Source organism: Pseudopodoces humilis, chromosome 6 (genome assembly GCF_049639895.1).
Source record: "Pseudopodoces humilis isolate 2021_Gansu_Grassland_sample_001 chromosome 6, ASM4963989v1, whole genome shotgun sequence".
NCBI classification, from domain to species: Eukaryota; Metazoa; Chordata; class Aves; order Passeriformes; family Paridae; genus Pseudopodoces; species Pseudopodoces humilis.
Window position 1 is genome coordinate 35,096,295 of NC_142205.1, and position 22,880 is coordinate 35,119,174.

Here is a 22,880-nt window from a genome sequence, read left to right on the forward strand (position 1 = left end):
TTGAGAGAAAACAAATTTCAAAAATCACACTATTAAAAGTTTTTTGAGATTTTTTTCAAAAGGACATAGGAGGAAAAAATTAGACCACTCAACTCCATCCCTCACAGAAAAGTGCTTTTGTTCAGTTTTTTTTTTGTTATATTTGAGCTAATAAGATGGCTAATAAGATAGCCAGAATACCTGCAACTGTAATGGTAATGGACACTGAAAGCAAGATGTTGGCTGATTTGTATTCAATGCATACTTGTGAGACTGTCTCACTTTCTGTAAATGAGGGGTGGAGTATGCAGCCAAAATGAATAAGATTATGTCAGTGAACTCTCCTAACTCCTCTTAATCTATTTTAACATTTAAAGAAAACAGTATTGAAATGTTAGCTTTTGGTTTGTCGAACTGGATTATGAAATTCCTGCAACAGAAGCATGAAAATGTTAATGTGAGTAAAAGCAAAGATCTAGGGAAAATGAAATAAATTTCTTAATGAACATACTCCATGTCCCTGGCTCCATGAGGTAGAACACTTGGATAAACTGTTGTTAAAACAACCTCGTTAGTGTACTAACTGTACAAAATACCAACAACCGCCTTTCAACAAATGGGATAATGGGAAAAAACACCCAAAAATCAAATCAAAGACCTCCAAGTAGTTTCAGCAGTATGCATCTTCAGTGGATACAAACATGAATTATCTTTTTATGGTGATATTAAGAAAAGGTTCTTCACCCAGAGGGTGGCTGGGCACTGGAACAAGCTCCCCAGGGAATTGGTCACAGCACAAAGCTTGACACAGTTCAAAAAGCATTTGAACAATGCTCTCTGGTACATGGTGTGACTCTTGAGGACAGAAGCTGGACTTTGATGGTCCTTGTGGGTCCCTTCCCTTCCAGCTCTGGATATTCTATGATTTTTATGAATCTCAGTAAGAGTACACAATTACAAAAAGAAAATTTGTCACAGCAATAATTTCTATCATGCTTGGTAATTCTGAGGAATTAAATTGTTATGAAATAGTGAAGGTATTAAAAGTTGTTATTGAATTAAAAGGTAAGTTCTCCTTTCAGCCAGTAATTCATAAGTTTCTCATTTAGAGATAGTATTTTGTGAAATTTCTGGGACATCATCTAAGATTCTGGATTGAATTATGAAATATATGAAATGGATTATTTGTGCCATTTACATTTTTCAGTTTGACTACTACAAAATTATTTGTGATCCTGAAAAATCTCACTGTGATACACTGTGTCTTGATTTCCCATTTGTGAAAAGCCATATAGGACACAAATAAACTTTCATTTCTTCCAAGCATTCTATGCCTTGTTTATCACTTTAATAGGTGGTTGTCTTTACAAATCTACAATGCAACCTCAGTTAAATCCTGTAGATATAAAAGAAAGATGAAGTGTGCTAGGGAATACTTAATAATTTGTAAATAAATAAATAAATAAATTGCAGGCATTCAATGTTCTTTGCTATTAAGGGTGAAATGCAGTGTAATTGAAGATTCTTTCCTGTCCCACTTCAATTCCTAATCAAACCTTTTATTTGAATGAGCAAAGCTAAAGGAGTTGCATTCATTATGCATATGGCATATGTGTTGTTAAAATGAAGAGTGACAGACCTTTGATTTTTAGCAGTGACATAATCTAAGGCAGAGCGCTGTGATATACATATGGTGGATGTCTGTACAGCATGCCAAGGGAAGGAACAGTTCAGAAAGTTGTTAACTCCATTCCCTTCAAAAAACCTGAATTTCTTAGTGATTATAATATGTGTTATGGAATCTCAGAATGGATACGCCTCTACTAGTCATTAGTGTCTTTTTAAACTCATTTTACAGAAGCGATATCCAACAGAAACAAATTAGCCCGTGTTTGCTTGTTTGTTTCAAAAAATATGCATTTTCTTCTGATGAATGGCTATTTTTCTTTAGGAAGGTGATTGCAACATTTTCAGCTACCGAAATGATGACAAAATTTGTTCTGTCTTTGGCAGCAAAAAATACAGACTTTGTTTTATCAGCATATGATGGAGTATAAACCCAAATATGAAGAAAATTTCAGGCTGAAAATTAACAGGCCTAACTCTTGACAGAAAAATACTCAAAATACAGTTTCTTAAATGTGTCTGCTTTCCTTGAATATATTTGATATACAGCCCATGAAAAGAGATTCTCTGAGTATCTTCCTTTGTGGTGCATACCATTTGGTCCCATCATGTCACATCCAGTCTCTCCCCAAAACTGTAAGCACCACCAGCTAATTTGTCTTAGTGGGAAGAATGCACTGTGGTGAGCTCTACACTGTTACCATGTTTAAATGTTGTTTATAATCCCTTCTTTAGGACTACTCTCTGTTTACAAGCACAATTAGACTAGTTGTAGAAGTAACCAGTCTTCTGCATCTCTCTCTTTGTTGCAAGTTTGAAGTGCTCTTAAGCAGCAGCTCCAAAAATCATGTGATATGAACAAAATATCAAGTTACATTATAAAAGCAAATTTTCTGGCCTTACTGGCTTCAATGAAAAAATTATCCTTAAAATTACATTTATTATATATTTAATCAATAGGATATGGATTATATGGAGTCTCTGACAGTGCTGGTGACGCTTTCAGCATGCATGGGCCCTATCTTTATTTTCATTTATGTGCTTCCAAAGAATTTGAAAGGTTGGTTTTTATTTTCTTTCTTTTTAATTTTTTTTTCCTGTGATAAATGAGAGTATTCCTCAGCTTTTGTTATTTTAGTTTTAATGTCAAAGCACATGATGGACCTAGTGCTTGCCACTAATGCGTTGAATAACATTAAAGAGCAGGTCTGCCCTCAAACAACAAATACTGCATTTAGAATGACTGAAAGCAATGTCAAACTATTGTAGGCTTCCCTAGATATAAAAGTAGGCAGGAAGGACTTATTGCAATTTAAACAGATGAAATGTTTCTGAAGTATAGACTGTCTAATATCTGGGTTGGGAAAAAGTGGAGGGAACTTTTTCTTCAACATCCAGTCAAAAACTGTAGTAGGACAATTAGCTTGCTAGAGAGGCTTAATAATACTATTAGGTCAGTCCACAGAAGCATATTTCCAATTACTTCCAGTCTTTTTTTATTTTCAAACAAGAATTATTCGAAAGAAAGATTTGCATTAAGTTTTTACAAATTTGATACTAACATACATTTATGAGTTCAAACATTTTATAAAAATATTTTTGTCTTCATAATTCTATCTAATCTTACAGCAATTTCTTGAGGAGTTTGAAGTTTGTTTTTTTTTTTAAATTTCTATTAATACATGTAGTACTTCCTATTGTGACATGCTGTTGTGTTTTTACCCCAGCCAGCAGCCAAGCCCCACTCAGTCCTCCACCAGTGAGATCAGGGAAAATAAAGCCAGAGAACTCATGGGTTGAGATCTAGACAGTTTAATAATGGAAAACAAAAGCCAAACACACAAGGAAAACAAAACAACAAAATTAATTCATTACTTCCCATGGGCAGGAGGGTGCTCAGCCATCTCCAGGAGAACAGGGACCCATCATGCATAACAGAGACTTGAAAAGACAAACACCATAATTCCAAACATCCTTCCTTTCCTCTTTTCTCTACTTTACATACTGAGCATGATGTCACGTGGTCTGGAATATCCCTGTGGTCAGTTTGGGTCACCTGTCCTGGCTGTGTCTCCTCCCATTCATCCCCCCAGTCTCCCCTCCAGCCTGGCAGTATGAAATGCAGAAAAGGCGTTGGCTCTGTGCAGCCCCTACTCAGCAAAAACAGAAACATCCCCACATTATCCACCCTGTCTTCAGCATAAATCCAAAGCACAGCCCATGCCAGCTGAAGAAAATTAGCTTAGGCCAAAACCAAAATAAATATATAGAAAACTTTTTGCCCATAAGTAAACGCTGTTGTTTGTGGGGGAAAAGGCACTAAATTTATAGTGGTTTGGTTTAGTCATGAAACAGTCCCAGTTAGAGACAGGTGAAGTAGCACCAAAAGATGCTTAGAAAATGAATGCAATTTGGGTCTGCAATCTGGGGCTTATAGTCATCGTAGGTGGTACTATCTGTGCAATAACTGTTTTATTTTTTTAGTATATCTATACTGTAGTTGTTAGAAGAGCAGAGTATGTAACGTTTTGAAAAATGGTTTGCTTTTCTCAGTTCTGTGAAAAAAGTTGCTCTAAATGATGATGAACAGACCTTCAAGAATATATTTTGAGGAAAAAAAATGCATTTTGTTAAATATTTGCCTTTGCTGCGTAGCAAGCATTAGGCCATCGTTCAGAGTCATGAAGTAAAACAAACTCATAAAGTTTTCTGTGCTAGCAACAGGAATTCTCACCAAGTATTCCTCACCAAGAGAAATAAGAAAGAGGAAAATGAAAAGCAAGTGCGGCTTCTCATGCTCCACTGTTCAGCAAAGCCAAGTAGATCTGAGGGTGAACTAGTCTGGAAGAAATGAATAATCACCAATATTCATTACCACTGGAAAATGAAAGAATAACGCAAGAATGAAGAGGACCTTCAGCATGAAGGAATTTTGAACAGCTATGCAGTATATAAGGTGTCCCCTGAAGTTGTGTGCCACATCTGCTTAGATTTTCAAAATTTAATATTGGGCTTAATGTAATAAAAAAATGAGGCATCTTGAAAATGTGAAGTGGATGCATTTTTAAAGCTCCAGAACAAAATTTAAAAAGTGAATGAATAGAAGACCTGTTAAAAAAATAAAATGAAAAAGAAAACAAATAAACAAACACCTACACGCAATTTTTTAAAAAAATGGCCCAAACTTGTTTTAAGTGTCACATGGAGGCCTGATTTTCAAGTCAGGCCTCATTTATAGTTGATGACAATTAATGTAGTCCTAGACAGTTAACTATTTTATGATAGTGAGGCTAGGTGTCCTTCAGAAGTTCCTTTCATTTGAATAATGCATTTCCTGGCTCCTACAGCAGAAAATAGCAGGGCTACTCAGGATGTGTAATTAGAGTCTCTGTATCTAGGGATGTAGTAGAATGCAGTAGGTGGGTAGAGACTTAGTGTGTAGTGTTAGGTCACTATTCAGTGAAGATCTGCACTTGCAGGAGCTGGATAGTGGAGTACATCTCGTGAGCCATGGACAGGTCTTATGTGGACTGAGAGGGTGGATAGCTGCTGGAATTGCCAGTGGACAGCAAATTAGGTAACTGTACAGGTTGGAAGGGCTTAGTGTACAGAGGGAGCTGTTAGGACAGGAGGGTCTTCATCTTTTATTCTGTGTTTAGGGAATGTGATATCATACTTACATAATATTTTATTCCTGCTACTTGCTATTGAAGCAAGAAACTGAGAGAAGAAAACCAAAATCACTTTTCAGCTAGCTGCAGAATTCCATGAATTCTTAGCCCTGTATCACAGAATAAGCTGAGTAGGAAGGGACCCTCAAGGATCATCAAGTCCAACTCATCACCCTGCTCAGGACAGTCCCAAGAGTCACACCACATGTGCCTGAGAACATTGACCAAATATTTCTTGAACTCTGTCAGGCTTGGTGCTGTGACCACTTCCTTGGGGAACCTGTTTCAGTGCCCAACTGGTGGTGCTGTGCCCGATACACCCCAGGACATGGTTGGCCCTCCTGGCTGCCAGGGCACAATAAGTCAGATCCAATTTGTCATCAACCAAGACCTCAGTTTCATCCTACAGCACTGCTTTCCAGTGTCTCATTCCCCAGTCCATACTGTACATACAGGGCTGCCTCATCCCAGGTGCAGAATCTGGCCCTTTCCCTTGTTGAACTTCCTGTGGTTGGTGATTACCTTAATTTAGGGGGTTGTTGAAGAGCATAGGGCTGAGGATGGGGAACTGTAGAAGCCCACTAGTGATAGGGCCCCAGTCTGATGTCACCCCATGCAGTGTAACCCTTTGTGCCGACCCGTGAGCCAGCAGCTCACCCATTGCATGGATGTGTTTGTCCAGCTGTGGGCTGGACTTTTTATCCAGAAGGATCCTGGAAGAGATATTATCAAAAGCCTTACTGAAAACCAAAAAAGATCACATCAGCTGGCTTCCCTTCAACACCTGGTGGGTTACCTTGTCATAAGAGGAAATAAGGTTTGATAAGCAGGACTTTCCTCTCATGAAGCTGTGCTGAGGACTGTGTTGTCTTCCAGATTTTTTTCAATACCTTCCAGAAAAATCCTCCCCACAACTTTACCAGGCACTGAAGTGAGACTGACAGGCCTGTAGTGGGGTTGTCTTTCTCTCCCTTCTTGACAGCTGGGACAATGTTTGCCAGTTTCCAGTCATCTGGGACCTCTCTGGATTCCCAAGACTGCTCAAAATCATCCAGAGGTTCTGTGAATACATCAGCCAGCTCCACCAGGATTCTGGAATGAATCCCAACAGATTCCTTAGACTGGTAGGGATACAGCTGGAAAAGCAGATACTGCACCATGTCAGGGTCAGCTGGGAGTTGATCATTCTCACAGTCATGGTTCTCTAGCTATCTAGTATCACCATCTAGGTTGCAGTGCTGCATTGAATGTGCACATTAATTTTGATTCAAAAAAATATATAAAAGCATTGCTTTGAGCAGGAACTTTAGCATAGTCCACTGCTAAGGCTGCTTTTTGGTGACGCTTGCCAAAAGCTCAGTGCAACATGTGCAATGAATTATAGAATGTTCCTCTAGTACAAAAGATTGAATTCTCTCATTTTCGCTGCCCTTGGTCTTTGGCTTTGGGAAATGCATTTTGCAGTGGTTTCTCATGGAGACGGGGGACACTGGACTGAGATCTGCTGGGAGTTTTCCCTAAGCTCCTAACTAGGAGGAAAGGCTGGATATGTGGGAAGGAGGACTACCTCACATCATACAGCAGAGTGACTTTTCCCTTCCAGATGTGGTTTGAAAGTGGAGAGAAAGCTGAAGTAGTATTTTCTCCCAATTTGGAATTGATATCATTTGGAACAGAGGCAGGAATGTTGAAATCATTCTCTCACAATGACTCTCATTTAAGGATGTGTTGAGGAGAAAGGTACCTTTTAGTCACTGGCAGATGCAAAGTTACTTGGTGTGGGGAGAAGAGGGGAGCTGGAAGGTTAATGTGTCCTGCAATCTTGAACAGCAGACTGGGCTGTAAGAATTCTTATAGAGCTTCCAGGAGCTGGAAAACATGGAAAGCATTTGGTAAACCAGCAGATATTCCCTCTTCACAAGGGCACCATAAGGTTTCCATAAGATGCACTCAGTTCAGGATGATTCTTTCTATGTTCTGTTTTGCAGAGATACTGGAGAAGCTGTGCTATGGCTCAGCAGTCCTGGACTGTATTCCTGACAGCATTTGTTCTATAGGCACAGCAAATCTCTTGTGTATGTGTGTGTATCACAAATTTCATGGAACAAGTCTGAAGGAATTTTTTACGAATGCTTCAAAGAGCACACCTCTGAAAGTATGCCTGAACCATTGCCATTTTCAAGTCCCTCCTGTAAATCCTGAAATAAACCTTAAAGTTGTTCAAAGAAAATCTTGCTAGATTTCCCAACCCTCAGGGAAAATTCATATCTTTTCCTTCAACTTCACTCTTTGGAATAGTGGGAGGTATTTTGGCTGTAACTTTAAAGACTGTAGCCTAGAGGGACACCATGCATAGCCAAATCATCTTTAATAATCGATTTTGGGAAATTAGTAAATAAAAACATTGTTTTACATTGGAAAATATTGACATAATAATGCAAGTTCCTACATATGAGAGAAGTAGAGTGTAAGCAAGAGAGGAAAGGAGTGGAACAAGAAAATCAACACAGCTGTATATCTCTATTACTTGTATCTGTGAGGAATGGGAGCTTATGGATTTGATAAAATATATATTGTCTAAAGAATTTAACATATATAGTTTTATAATATTCTGATATTTTAAACAGCAAATGCAAACATGAATTCAGCTGTGTGTGGAATAAGACAAGATTATGAACAAAGATAACCCTCCTGGGAGATAGAAAGGAGAGCCCCTGTGTTCCTTTTGCATGGCATAGTAGCGTGGGCCTAGGGAGCCTTTTAAAGATATGAGAGATTTGGGACTTAATTTTGTGGAAAGCAAGAAAGCTGGAAGAGCCCAGAGGAAGGACTGAGTGGTCAGCAGTGTGGACTATAAAGAATGTGCATGGGAAAGGTGGCTGGAAGTAGAAGGGTGGTGTGGGGTTCATCATATCTCTAAACTAGCTAATCTGTTAGACAGCACTGCAGGGATATTATATATAATCTAGAATTGCAATTTTTTGCCACTCACTGATGCTGAATGTTCTAGAAAAAGTTTTCACCTTTAAGTTTGTCTGGTATCAGTAATCTCATGCAGCCATAAGGAACATTTGCATTCCCCCACACCTCCTGAAAATAATTTTTAAAAAAATGTCATACAGAAACTTTGGGAGTTTGCAAGCCACAAAGGTTTAGAAATATCAGCTTCAGGATGTGAAGCAATACCCACTCTAATGTGTTAATTAGAAAGGTATTTCTGCTGGAGGTAGGTGGTGGAGAAACAATCCAAACCAAGAATTTTTGTAATATCTAATTGCTGTAATATGGGTCCATATAGCCAGGCAACTAATAGAAATACACAAAATATTAAGAGTGAACATATAAATAAACCTTCATTGGATTAAAAAATAGCCTTTTCTACAGATACTGCAGAAGGCTGCAGCTATTTTTTGCTCACTGCATGGTTCCTCAGATAATTCCATTTGGTAACTGGTGACACATGAGTTTAAAAAAATTGCTGACTTTTATTTAAAGTGACAGGGTAATATTGCTAAGAAACTGAAGAATGTAGGTAAACATACATTAAACATACATTTTTTGCATTTGGTAATATGCCATTATGTATATTTAGTTCTCTTGGTAGTTGCCAGCCTCTTTAAGCAAATTATTTATGTTTGAATAATCTTTTAGCGGAGAATGAAAAGATCAGAAGAAAACTGGGAAATGAAGGAAGGGGGAAGATTTTGAGCATGCCTGCAATAATGTATTTGTAAAGGGGCAGAATTGAATGGGAAACCTGTAACTAGCCTGCACATAGTTAATTTTTAAATATAAATCCGTGATCTAACTGTCTTGCAGGAATCACTGTGGGGGTTTTTGTAACGATTTGCTCCTACGATAGCCATCTGTACAAATATATTCTAAATTAACCATTGCATTCTTTTAGCTTGAAAGAAGGTTTTCAGGTCTTAATTCTGCTCAGCTCTAGCCAAGAATGCAAAATACAAAAGCTATTTCATTCCCATTACTCTTATGGCAATATTGACTTAATTTTGTGAGCCGAGTTAAAAAAATAAATACACAAATAATGAATGCAGATTATCATGGTAGAAATTTCTCCTTTAAAGCAACGAATACATGGGAGGATTAAAACATTAGCGTTAACTCTGTTTATAGTGTTCTGGCTTTTCAAACTGACAAAGATTTTTTTTCCAGACATCTTTGTAGTTCAGTCCCTGGGATTTAATCTCTGTAATGTGTTACACTCACTATTGTCCCAGTGAATTTGTTGACAGACAGTAAGTGGGTCACTGCATTGAAATGCCCGATGTAAGCCCCGAGTTCTCTCTTTGCGTTGGCAAGGCAACGGCAGTGGTCCAGGAATCATGCGCAGAGCAGGCTCCCAGCCTGCTGCTCTCACGGGGTCTCTCTGCAGGGCAGGGAGGAAAAATCCCTCGGATGCTGAGACAGGCAGAGGATTCTTCCCCCCCTTTTTAATGTGTCTGTTGTCTTAGAGTGGTGGTGGGACGGACAGAAATGCAAACTTACAAATAAAATGAAGAAATGCACAGCAATTGACTCTATGTTACTTCTTTGTTCTAAAGTCTTTGGACTTATTTTAGTTTGGTGGGATTGAAGACATTGTACATCAGTCAGACCTAGTTGTTCTAATGCATAACACAAGAAAGATAAATATTTCATAACTGCTTTAGATCGTGCTATGGTTTGCCATTCTCTCTTCCACAGCTCACTATAGAAAAGCAACTGACAAAGTGCTTTTTTACATGCATCTATAAAGAAGCAGAATTCCATGTGTTGTAATCCTTATGTATGCTAGCATTCAAAGCACTTCCACAATAGTTAAATTTATAATAGATTTTTGAAAAGTAGTTTGAACACAGAGAAAACTTGAATCTGAACATCCACAAGTTCATAGTAATTGTTGATCTAATTAACTGATTTCTACAGTGACACTGACCTCTAGTATGTTAACACTAAAACTGGAAGAAAAGGGACATGAAGGGAAAAGGAAGGAATTTTTAGATTGCAGAGACATTCAAATCTTTTCCACTGACCACATCACAGCATGAACAAAAGTCCTGCATCTGGAGGAAACAGCTTTGTTACTGACAATGCCATGGGCTCAGTGTTCATTTGCTTCAGTCAAGCAGCTGATTAATGGAAGAGGTATGGACTTTGTCAAAGCCATCTATTTCTGTAAAATAAAAGAGTTGTACAGAGCTGAGGACATGTAATGTTCATTAGTTACAAAGCTTTTTTTTAAAAAACTATATTAAGGTAGGAATTTCTATGAGTAGATTTCTCCTGAAATCAGCTGTAGAAGAGGCAACAGTAGCAGCAGCCAGCTTTGTTTTGCCATTCATGCTAGGCTAACATAGAGAGCCAGGCTTCACTGTATCTTTCACAGAGGTTTCAGTTAATCAAAAAAATCCCTAAGAATGCCAGTGTTATAATTCTGCACATCTGGACCCAAAATAGCACGTAGCTTTTGTCACCTGCACAACTCGTATGCTTCCCATCCTTGGCTGATCAATAGAAGTTCTGGAGAGTAAACTCACATTGCATGATGAATATTTCATACTTTATGTTTTGGCCCTGCAGGTGTTTAATAAGTACCAGAAAAAGTACAGTTTGGAAACCATCTTATACACAAACAAACATTCTAACTACTTGGGAATCTCAGAAAGGGTTTTGAAAGTATTTCTAAGTAAATGCTCCAATAAAAAATGGCACCCTAGACAAATAAGAAGTAGGCAGGCTCCAACCCAAAATAGCTGAAAGTAGAAGGTGGGAAAATTAGTTATAAAAGTTATTCAAGTTTAAAACTGAAGCTAGATGAACACTGAGTCATGATCTGGTGCAATGCCTTCTAATGCTCTCTAAAGATTTCAAGCAAAAGGGAAAAAAATGTGGAGCTAACAAGTTTTAGTTCTCCCAATACTCCTTGTAGCTTATCTTTCTGTTTTCTCCTTTTCTCTCAAACCATCTTTGTCTGACTTAACTATTTCCCTGCATAATTTAACTAAGCCAAACTTTGAACAGAAGAACTAAAAAAAATAATTATTATACTGCTACTGATAAGAGAAAATAAAAGGGAGAAGGATGGTAGGTTTTCAATTTTTAAAAAAATGTCATTACAGTTTCTGAAGTTGTTCACTGTTTTAACCTTTCACCTTTATTGCCTAATTATTATGTAGGCAATTGAAGATACGTTTTTAACAAGAAAGTTAAGTAAAACCAGTAATACATAAGCATTTTTAAAGGCTAGCATACACCTAGTAGCAAGTCTCTATTTTGTTGGTGGTGAAAAGAGCAGAGAAAATTTTCCTTTTCATTCATTTTCAGTTCAAGTTTGGAGAAACTCCACGGCTTTTGGAAACATTGTTTGTTCCTTGATAAATGGGAAATAATGTCGTGCAAAAGATTTTTCAGCCTTTTAGAACTACTTTTATGAAATAATTTTATTTTTTCTTTCCTTTAGGAAGTTTCCATTTCTTGTAGTCTATTTCATTAATAGTTTCCTGCTGTTTGTTCCTCTTCTGAGAAAAATAACTAGACATATTGCTGTTCAGTTTGACCCAAGTAGTCCTGTGGTTCTAACTCTCTGTGCTGCTTTTACAGAAATTGATAGAACTTCACAGAGCCCACTGATATATAGTCAGATCTTAAATTATTTTCCTCTCCAGGGCTTTAAATCTCTTCAAGTTCACGAATAAATACTTCATATTTCATTGGAACATGTTAAAGAATGTGAAAGACAGAGCTGCAAGAAAAACCAGGAACAGTAAATAAAATGGCCACAACTTCAGTCACTGGCACTGGGGACTCAGATTTCTAGAGGCTGTGCTTAAGGAGTTTACTTTCAAGTGGGTGCACAAGACAGTGGGGGACATATGGCACAGTCTTAAATCTCACAGCTTTCTTTCCTTTTATTTCCCATTTGTAGCACTGTTATTTCTAATGTGTTCCGTATTTTCCAAAATGAACTTTGGATTGTCAAAAGAAAAGAATGGGAATTAAATTTTGTTCACCTTCAATGATTCCCTTTTCTCCTTTAGGTTGTATATAAGGAGACAGCTAGTACCTGTAGCAAAGTATATCTTAAGCACCCACTGGATCTTTTTTAACAGATGGACTGCAGTGAGAATACAGGAAGCTGGTGCCAACTTCCAGACAGCAAAGTGTGTCAGAGATGAGGATATCTTTAAGACGTTAAGGAAAAATAACTTCCCCCTGCACCAGAAACACCCAGATTCCCCAAATAAAATAAGCCTCAAAATCCTATCACTTTGATTTTTGGAAAGTGATTTACTGCATAACTAAAATGACCTATAATTTTCCAGAAAGAGCAGAAATGCATTTTAATTTGGAAATTATTTTGATTAAATATTTTACTTGTAATGCAAGATGCAGGTGCACCTCTTTCTTGGCCTGGCTGTCATGTCTTTTGAGTAGCCTATCAGAAGTGAAAGGTAAAACATATATGTAAGTTAGTGTACAGAGATGTGTAGAAGATGCTTTTACTGGGCTCCAGCTAGGTGGAGCTTCTTCTAGTATCTTTTCCAATTATCTTTGTTTGATTGGTGGCTTTGAAAGTGATAGATATGACTTTTACTTCATTCTTACGGATGTAGAACATAAGCCTAATGGATTGAAACATCACAGAGAATATTTACAACTTTCTGCATTTTAAGATCTTGCAAAGGTAATAGAATGCCACTAAAGCGTCTCTCTCCATGTTTCTAATTTGCATAGAGGACAATGTTATTGTAATTTATCCTGCTGCTCTATTTTATTTTGAAGTTTCTGGGGACCCCAAGGTCTCTTCCTTCCCCTTAATTTCTCTTCAGCAGTGGGATGGAAGAAAGCTGAAGTCAATAAACATGAATAGAAGGAAGCACAATTCTTACTGTGATATGTTCTATGCAGTAGAAGTGCTGGGACCTAACCATGACCTTGTCAGAGCTCATATGCAGAAAAAAATATGAATACCTTTATTTCAACATGTGTGCAACCTGGATCTACAGATACGTTAGCTGTACATTTTGACATTTTCTGCCACAAAATATTCAGTAATCCTTGTCAAGGTTTTGCATTGTCTACATCATGAACTTCCAAAGAGACTTGTCTTCAGGTGTATCCATGCTTTAAAATGAAGAAAAATACTTGACTTCTTGTAAAAGAAATTGTAGGAATAAAAACTGTTTAATACCAGCAGGAAGATCTAAAATCTTCTCATCATGTTGGTGTTTGGTTTTGTGGGGCTTTTTTAGTGGGCTTTCATTTTTCCCCCTTCCTCCTTCTCTGAAGTTTCTTAGATACTTGTCCCCCAGAGAACCTCCCACAACTCAGTTTTGGATTGGATTGGATTGGATTGGATTGGATTGGATTGGACTGGATTGGCAGGGAAGCTTCCAGTGGCAGTAGTTTCATGTAGGCTGTGATGGACAGTAGCACTATATTTTCAGGTTCCCAGCCTGAATCTCTTGCAGTTGTCTGTGTAAGAGGAGTGGAATACTTAGGACTCATCCAAAAGGGAGTTAGAGTTTAGGTATGTGCATTTTAATCTGATCCTCACTAAACCTCATGACGTTTTGCCTAATCCTGGTGGCTTCTAAAATGTGTATGTACCAAAATACCTTAAGTTGCATTAGAGACATCCTGGGAGTGGAGCTGCCAGTAACTGGCTTAGTGAGTTTCACATCTTTGTGTAGTTCATCTGTGTGCAGTGTTGCTTTGCCTGTGCTGACTTCCAGGTTTCATCTTGAGAAGTGTGATCTGAAAATGTATCAGAGATGAGGAGTGCTAAGATAATGGTTACAGCATATGCTTGGGATCAAGTCCCTTCTCACCTACATTTCCTACATCCCTGAGTATATTCTAACAATTGATCTATATGTCAGGTTAAAATGGGGCCATTCTATCTCTGCTGAAACTGTTGAATATAACTGAAAATAATTATAGAGAAGAAGAGAGAGGAAGGGGAAAAAAAAAGAACAGTAAAGAGAACATGATGAGGAAGTCCAGTGTTTGCATGCATATTTTAAATAGGCTGTCACTAAATAGATTATTGAAATAAGAATTTGAAGGTTTGCTTATTGTGCAGGACTATCACAGTTGTCTTTCTTGTAATTCTTGTCCTTCCACTTGTAATTCTTGCCCATGCCCCAGCTAGGAAAATTGTGCATCTTTCAAGAGAATTTCATGTTCTGCAAAAGAGATATGAAGGTAAGGTCATTTTGGACTTGTAGCTTAACTTGTAATTCTAGACACCTAAATGACAAAACACCTCCAGCCTTAATATAGGAACAGTAGCCACTTTGTATCATAATAAGGGTCTCCTTACTTTTATTTTTTAAAAAACATATAATAGTTTGATTTGGAAGTGACCTTTAAAGATGTAGTCATCAACCCTGCTACACCCAGCATGGGCAGGGACACTTCCCTTTAGACCAGATTGCTTAAAACTTCACCCAACCTGGCCTTCAATGCTTCCAGGGATAGGACATCCATGACTTTTCTGGGGAACTTCTTTGGAACAGATTGTGTGTGACTCAGCACTCTCAAAGTAAAGAATTTCTTTCTTACATCTAGTATAAACCTACCCTCTGACAGTTTAAAGCCATTCTCCCTTGTTCATCACTACATGTCCTTGTAAAAAGCCCCTCTCCAGCTGTCTTGTCAGCCCTTTTTAGGTACTGGAAGGCTGCTAAAAGCCTCCCCAGAGCCTTCTTCAGGCTGAAAAACTGTCTCAGCTTGACTCCACAGGAGAGAACTAACTTCATCTTCATGGCTCCCTTCTGGACTTGCTCCAACAAGTCCCTGACCTTCTTATGCTGGAAGCCCCACAGCTGGAAATGCAATATAAAAATGTAAAAATAATACTAAAAATTCAGCAGATACCCCCAGTTGCTGAGATTCTGGGGTTGATGGTCCTTTTAAGTCTTCAAAGAGTGTTTCAGTTTAGCACACATACTTGTTTTCTGCCTTTTCTATAACGTTAAGATACATGGGACACCAAAGTCAAGATCTTAATGGGCATACATTTTATATATATTAATAAAGTACTTACAATCTACTGGATTCTATGAACAAAAGGAACCTTTTGCCTAAACAACTTAAATATTGAATATTGCTGCAAAAGAATTGTGAAAGATGAAGATAAAGCACATAGCTGACATATTTCTATGCAAATATTAGATATTTTAGAATTTTATATATTGTTTTTTTCCACTGAGCTATTTGAAAGAAAAAATGCTAGCTCATAGTAGTTAATGGAAGATAATTTAGGAAGAATGTGGTGGGGGGAAAATGGAGCTTATATAATGAGTGAGACATCACAAAGGAAGCAGTGAAATTCTTTGTTCTGATATCTTCCGTGTTTGAAATGGTTTTATTTATATAAAGATTTTATAAGATGTATGTTATATAGATTTTAATTTTTTCCTGTCTGCTGTCTCATTGTCTGGCTAGTTGGATTTTTTTTTTTTCTTATGGGTACATTCCAGATCACTTTTCAATACTTTTCCAGTAGTCAGTATTAAATAGGACAGGAAAAAAAATCCTGAAAGAAAATGGCTTAGGTAACAACTGTAATAACTCATACTGAGCCTACAAAAGAAGTAAACCAACATGAAAAAAGAGGAATATTTTAAATTACTATTTTGTATTATTATAACTACATTTAATAGTTTTCTCTTGGAAGAGATATTAATTTGTTTACATATATTATTCTAGTATAATTCTTGTCACCCAGGTTCATACCACTGTGTATTATTTTTCAAGGAATCATAGAATACCCTGAGGTAGAAGTGACCCACAAGGATCATTGAAGTCCAACTCCTGGCCTGCACAAGATAGTCCCAAGAGTCACACCACACACTAGAGAGCATTGTCCAAACACTCCTTGAGCTCTGTCAGGCTGGTGCTGTGACCACTGCCCTGGGGAGCTGTTCCAGTGCCCAGCCACCCTCTGGGGTGTAACCTTTCCCTAACATCCAACCTAAACCTCTCCTGACACAGCTTCATGCTGTTCCCTCAGGTGCCAGAGGGAAGAGATCAGTGCCTGCCCCTCCTTTACTCCTCCTTAGGAAGCTGTAGATTGTGTTGAGGTCTGCCCTCAAAATCGCGCTATTCAAGGTGAGGTGCACCAGCACAGAGCAAAACAGGACAATCCCCTCCCTTGACTGGCTGGTGATATTTTGCTTAATTCACCTCAGGACACAGTTTGCCCTCCTGGCTGCCAGGGCACTGCTGATTCACATGCAACTTTCTGTCAACCAGGACACCCAGGACCCTTTTCACAGTGCTGCTCTCCAGTCTCTTGTTCCCCAGTCTGTAGGTACATCTAGGGTTGCTCTGTCCCACGTGGTCAGAATTAATCTTCTGCCTGACTGGAGTACTTCAGATGCAATGATCAAGTAAAATATTATTTGATCTATTAATATTTAAAATATACCTTCATTTTACTCTGTGTCAAAAAAAATAAATATGAAGCACCCTAAGTTAATTAAACTGAAGATGCTTTTTTTTCCACTAAAGAACACCATGATTAAAATGGTGCAGAAGTTTTTCCAAGAGAAGAATGACTTATTTGGTGTGTTGAACACAAATGTTTCATGGGTAAGAATTTCAATATGACTCAGCAATGTCCACTTGCAGCCCAGAAAGCAAACTACATCCTGGGGTGGATCAAAAGAGGTTTGGCCAGCAAGTCAAGGGAGGTGAGTCTGGCCCTCCATCCTGCTGTCATGAGAGCCCATCTCATGAAAACCTGTCCAGATCTGAGACCCCCAACACAAGAAAAATGTGGACCTGGTGGAACAAGTCCAGAGGAGGACCACAAAGCTGATCAGAGGGCTGGAGCTATTTTCCTATGAGGCAAGTTTGGGGTGGTTCAACCTGAAGAAGAGAAGGGTTTGGGGAGATCATATAGCAGTCTTCCAGGACCTGAAGGGTGCCTACAATAAAGCTGGAGAGGGACTTTACAAGGGCTTGTAGTGTCAGGACTAGGAGGAATGGCTTTAAGCTGGAGAAGAGTAGGTTTAGATTAAATATTAGGGAAAAATTCTTTACTATGAGGGTGGTGAGGCACAGGACCAAGTTTCCCAACACGGCTGAGGATACCTCATCTCTGGAAGTATTAAAAGATAGGCTGGATGGGGCTTTGAGCAACCTGATCTAGTGAAAAATGTTCCCGTCCATGTTAGAGGGCTTGGAACTGAATGATCTTTAGATGTTCCCTTCCAAACCAATCCATTCTAGAATTCTATGACCTTAGCCTAACCCAGCAGGAACAATATTAAATAATTTTCAATTCTCAGTCTACCTAACATTTAATTGTCTAAGTTGAATCATATCTACATAGTATATGCTTGAATGGGATTGTGTCTCCTTTTTGGCTGCTGGACTGTATGGCAAAAAATTGTGAATTTCCAAGCCAGATGTGCAAAGTCAGTGTCCCATGTGAAGCTTAATAAAAGTGCATAATAAAAAATGGTTGAGACTTACCTGAATTTTTGGGTATGCTCTTTAACTTTTCTTGGTTTTGGTAATTGCATCGCTATCTTATGCAGTTCTTCACTGGGCTATGCTTCTGTCTTTGCTCTTGAATTATCTGAATTTTCTGATGTGAGCATGCTACAAGAACAATTTCCCTGTTGTTGTTGATGTATGAATTTAATGTATGATACATAAAAAATGTAGATTTTATCCAATAGTTGAAAATAAAGACTGGTTATTCTCTCTTATTTCTTATTTACTTCTTTGTAATCCTCACACATTTTCAAACCTTTTTGGGTTTGCATTATTAAATTACCTTATAGTGTTTATATTATGGCTTTGATATGCAAAAATAAAAGAAACAAATTTTGTGGTAATAAAGAAGATTAAATTGTTTTTACCCATTCAAAAAGAATGGTGTGAACATACATATGTATCTTCTTGTTTTTCTTTTGTGTATATGATGCTGGTATTAGGGGTTCCTCTGCGTACATAGAAAAGGATTCAATAAAGTCTGTTGAAAAGTCACCCTTTTGAGCAAACAAAAATCTACTAATATATCTCTGCTTTTCAGACACTGATAAGCAATTTTCAATTTTAACTTCTTTACTGGTAGATTTTTATGTCGCTCTATTAGGAACGGCTGGGATTGAGCAACACAGACTCTCATGGAGTCGGTTAGGAGAATGTCTCGTAGTTTATTACTTCAGCTCTGTTTTATAGACTGATAAGTGGAAAGTACAGAAAGGAAACTCTCATTGGTTAGTAAACCACTACGTTACCATCATTGGTCAGTGGTGCACACTACCCCCTGACTTTCTCCTGCAAAGAAAACAAGGGACAGACAACAACACCTGGCAAGGCTGTTTTCTGTCTCTGAGGATTGTTTTGAGTCCTCCCATGAATTTCCCAGGCTAGCCTCTCAGGCAGGACTGAGAGAGCTATGCAGCCTGTAATTTCTACAGGCTCTCTGTTTCAGAGTTAGACACAGAGTCCACATTTTTACTGCAGCTTTAGTATTGTAACTTCAGCACTGCAGTGGTGTTTTGCTTACCCTCCTATTTTTTTTTTTGAGCAGAACTGAGAGAAAGAGGTTTCCTGGGAAATTAGTGCTTAGAACAGTGAGAAAAACTTAGGGGTTTTTGGTGGGGGTTTCTTTTGTTAATTTGAAATTAATTTCAGTTTTATTTTCTTGTCCTTGGTTATTGCAGAATAGCACTGATTTTGTGCTCAGCTCAGTGTGCTTACTTGCCTGTGTTAATTGATAGAAGAACTAATGCAGAAAATCATACTTCCTGCCATGTCCATCCTTGCACTTTCCTAATTGATTTAATCTCTGTTCCATCAGAGCATCGAAGCCTCAAACCTGCTCCTTAACCCAGTCTATTAGTCTGATGAGAATCGTGCCATGAGGGGAACATGATTTGTCTGTCTTTATTGACTTAAAAAAGCCAGCAACCAGAAAACCTTAATCTTTGCCACATTACAAATCTGTGAACATAGACTCAAATCTCTCTGAAGCACGCTAATAGATACATTGGTAACTGATATTTTGGAAGAGCTTAGATAAAAATCTGTGGCTTAATGAAGTATTTTGCTTTATAATTTTTTTCTAAATTGTTCATTCAAAAATGAGCAAAAGAGCATTTTATTTCCACCCATAAAAGCTATGCAAGGTCAAAGACAAGTCCATTAATTTTTTATTTGGCTTATACAGCTGGATATAGTAAAAACTGTTTTTCTACTCAAAAATACTTTGCTCAAACTGGTTATCCCCTGATTTATTCTTTGTCTGTAATGATATATTTTTTCCTTTTAATACTTGGTTTTCTGTTCTTGTTGTATATGATCAAATTTAAATTTCTGTAAATGCACATGCAGCACAGAATTTTGATAGATATATTGACACCTAAATAGATGTTGTTGCATGGTGATTGGTAGAGAGATGTCATACTAACTTCTGTGTTTGAAATTTTTCCTAAGAAGTTTGGTTTGTTTTTTTTAACTGATAAGCTTTCTTGTCTATACCAAAAAAACCTGCTTCATGAGATGGTGACACTGGTGATTTGTACTTACACAGAAGAAGAATCAAATACAGTTGTCTAAGCTGATTTTTTTTTTCATGCAGTCTTCTCCATTAAAAGTATTCTATCATGGCTGCACAATAATTTAAACTGCTAGTGGTTCCTTCTAGGTTCCAAACTGCTGTAGGTTTGGAGTCATGGCCACCAATTAATTTTCAGTAAAAAACCTGACTATTTACATTTTACTTAAGTTTCTTAAGCCACCTTTAGCATGATCATGCTCATTTTGCTCTGTGGCAGAAACATATATTTGTGGAGGTCTGTATTGTATTGAAATATCTCTCACCTTGCTATACCTACCTTATTTGGGACACCTAAAAATATTGATAACATGAAAATCCTGAATAATCTTGGCATAGAATATGAAATATATTACATTTTATCACTTGGATTTTTGGTAAATTTTTAAAGTTTTGCTTGTGTATTTAATTCTATTAATATATTTGTTGAATGTGTTTATCTTGGAAACAAAGTTGTGCTTAATCAAACTGGCCAACAAAGCAGGTGCTTTACTTTCTAAGGATGCATGTCTGCTGGAATGGTGCGATGTGGTTAGTGACTCCCCATGATTATGGAGATTAGGGAGAACTTCTGAAGTCTTCAGTGTACTCAGGTAGTGAGTGCAGCTATCTGAGACTCTTGTACAGCCTACTATGCATTCCTCCTACCTGGAGAATCACATTTTGCTGTAATTTTAAATGTGAATGCTAAGGTAAACAGTCTAGGCAAGCAAGATTTGGAAAATTTGTCATTCCCATCTTCATTTAACAATTTGCGTATACTGAAGGAGAATACAGATCTCTGAGTCTTGAGGTGTCAGGAAGTTGTCTAAACAGACAGAGTCATATGTTAGACCATGATAGCCTTGACTGTACCATGCTCATGTAGCCAGGCATCCCGCCTCTGCTCAGCAGCTGTAGCAAGTGTTACAGTCACAGAAAAACATGTGTTTGTCCTACAAATAAGTTGGAGGAAATAATTTTTATAATAAAGAAGAAGAATACACATATACTGGAATGTGAGGCAGAGGAGATTCAAATGTCTAAAATAATGTTTATGAAAATGTTATTGTTACAGGTACCTAACCCTTTTATTTCCCCATTGACTTCTGTCAATTCACTGTCTTCCCCTTGGGAATATTCTAGGTAAAACAACCTTGTGAAACATTTGGTGGTGAACTTATCAGCCTGCCTTTTCAATCACAGCTATCAGACAATCAGTGAATGCAGTCATACTGTTGTTAGATATGTATTTCATCTTCTGACTGGGAGACAGCTGTTATTCAATCTATTGATCAAGCACTGGTGCTTTGTTTTTTTATTAGCTGTGAAGTACATGTAGCAGTTAATACTTTCAAATGGTTTATATTGCACTTGTAGGTATGTGACACTGCCCTTTTTAAAACATTCAGAACTAACACACAGCTCCTCAGTGTGTGCATGATAAATTTGTTGGTATTTGAACAGTGGCATGATAAATTATTTAATATATTTATCTGGATTGACTTTTCAGGACTTACTAGTAAAATGGAATATTTTTTTACCTAGAAGTAGCTTTACGCTAGGAAGATTTTGAAGGCATTCACATCACAACATACTTGTGATATAATCCACTTAAATTCTGTCTATTTCGTTTGAACTGTAAACTCAAATACTAGGCAGGTCTTGTGCATTGAGATGTCTGGTATTCTGTCTGAATTAGCATGTGATAAAGATACTATTTTGCATATATTTCAGCTTCATATGGGCAGCAGCAAATTCAAGACAAAACCAATTTGCATTTATGGCTTATACTTTAAGAGCTACCTCTTCACATTCTTTTCATGTCAATAATCCTTCCAGTGACTCTTCTGAGACCCAGAAAAGTCACTTGTCTTTGCAAGTACTACTGTACAAGTACTACTGATACTATACAACTCCATCTTGCCTGTTTTTCTGTTCTGTGCTTGGACGGCTCTTTTAGACACATTAGAAAACATTTTTAAGCAGCATTTTTGCTAATCTGTGTGCTACTTCCTAAAAATACAGTACTCAGCAGCAGTTCTTTGCTAGAATCAGCTTTGATATGGTTCAATGATTATATAAATATTGTATTAACAAAGAAAAGTGGTATCCTGGTTGAATGGTGTGCCAGTGGTAACTGAGTGACTAGAATGAAGTGTATGGTAAAGTCACTGCCCCTGGCACTAATTATCTGTATGTGTAAAACATATATTATGTATACATTGCAAGGAGGATAAAAGTCTACATTTGACTTTCTAATTGAGAGCTGTACATTACAGTAAGTAATTCAGCTGTGGTTTCTATACCACACTAGGACACTAGATGTTACAGTGTGTGTAATTCTCATTGAAATGTGAAAACACCAAATTGCAACTGAATGGTAGTACTCCTTGTCTAATTGTACTTTTCTAGAGGTTCTACTAAGATGCCCATTTTAAAGCTTTTCAGAGTGAAATGCATGAGGAAGAAAAGGTAACTTAATTCTTCAGCCTTGAAGGAAAGTCCATCTGTAGTATAACAGAAGATCATTTGTTCAAAGACAGCTCTTTATTATTTTTTAAGCTTTATTCTTGCAATATTTCCAGCATCTGTACCTGAGGAAGCAATAAACAAAGTAAACCAAGGCATTGCAGAGACATTTTTCACATCTGTCTTTTTTTGGAACCCATTCAAATTGTTTAAGTTTTCTGAACAGTGCTAATTAGTCCAAATCATTCAATTTTTTCCCCATCTGGATTTACCTCCCTGATATTCCTAACCAGCTGAGTCACTGTTTTGCATGCCAAATGTCATGATGAATATCCACTTTGTATGAGCTACATGAAAAAGATGTAACACCATTTTTTTCACTTCTATTATATGTCAACTTGCACAATATGGTGTGGATAATTAAAAAAAAAAAAAAAAATTGTGTAGTATTACTTAAGACAACTAAATATTTGGCCATGGAAAGTAAAATAACCTTTGGAGAATGAAAAAGAAGTATATTCATACTTTAGGTAAATACACAGAAATGTATCAAGTTACAAACAATG

General features: G+C 37.4%; 1 protein-coding gene across 1 annotated transcript in view; it reads left to right on the forward strand.

Annotated features, from left to right (window-relative positions):
* Nucleotides 1–22,880, forward strand: part of GPM6A (glycoprotein M6A) — a 115,429-nt gene that overhangs the window by 15,222 nt on the left and 77,327 nt on the right. The gene's annotated exons all lie outside the window — the stretch shown is intronic.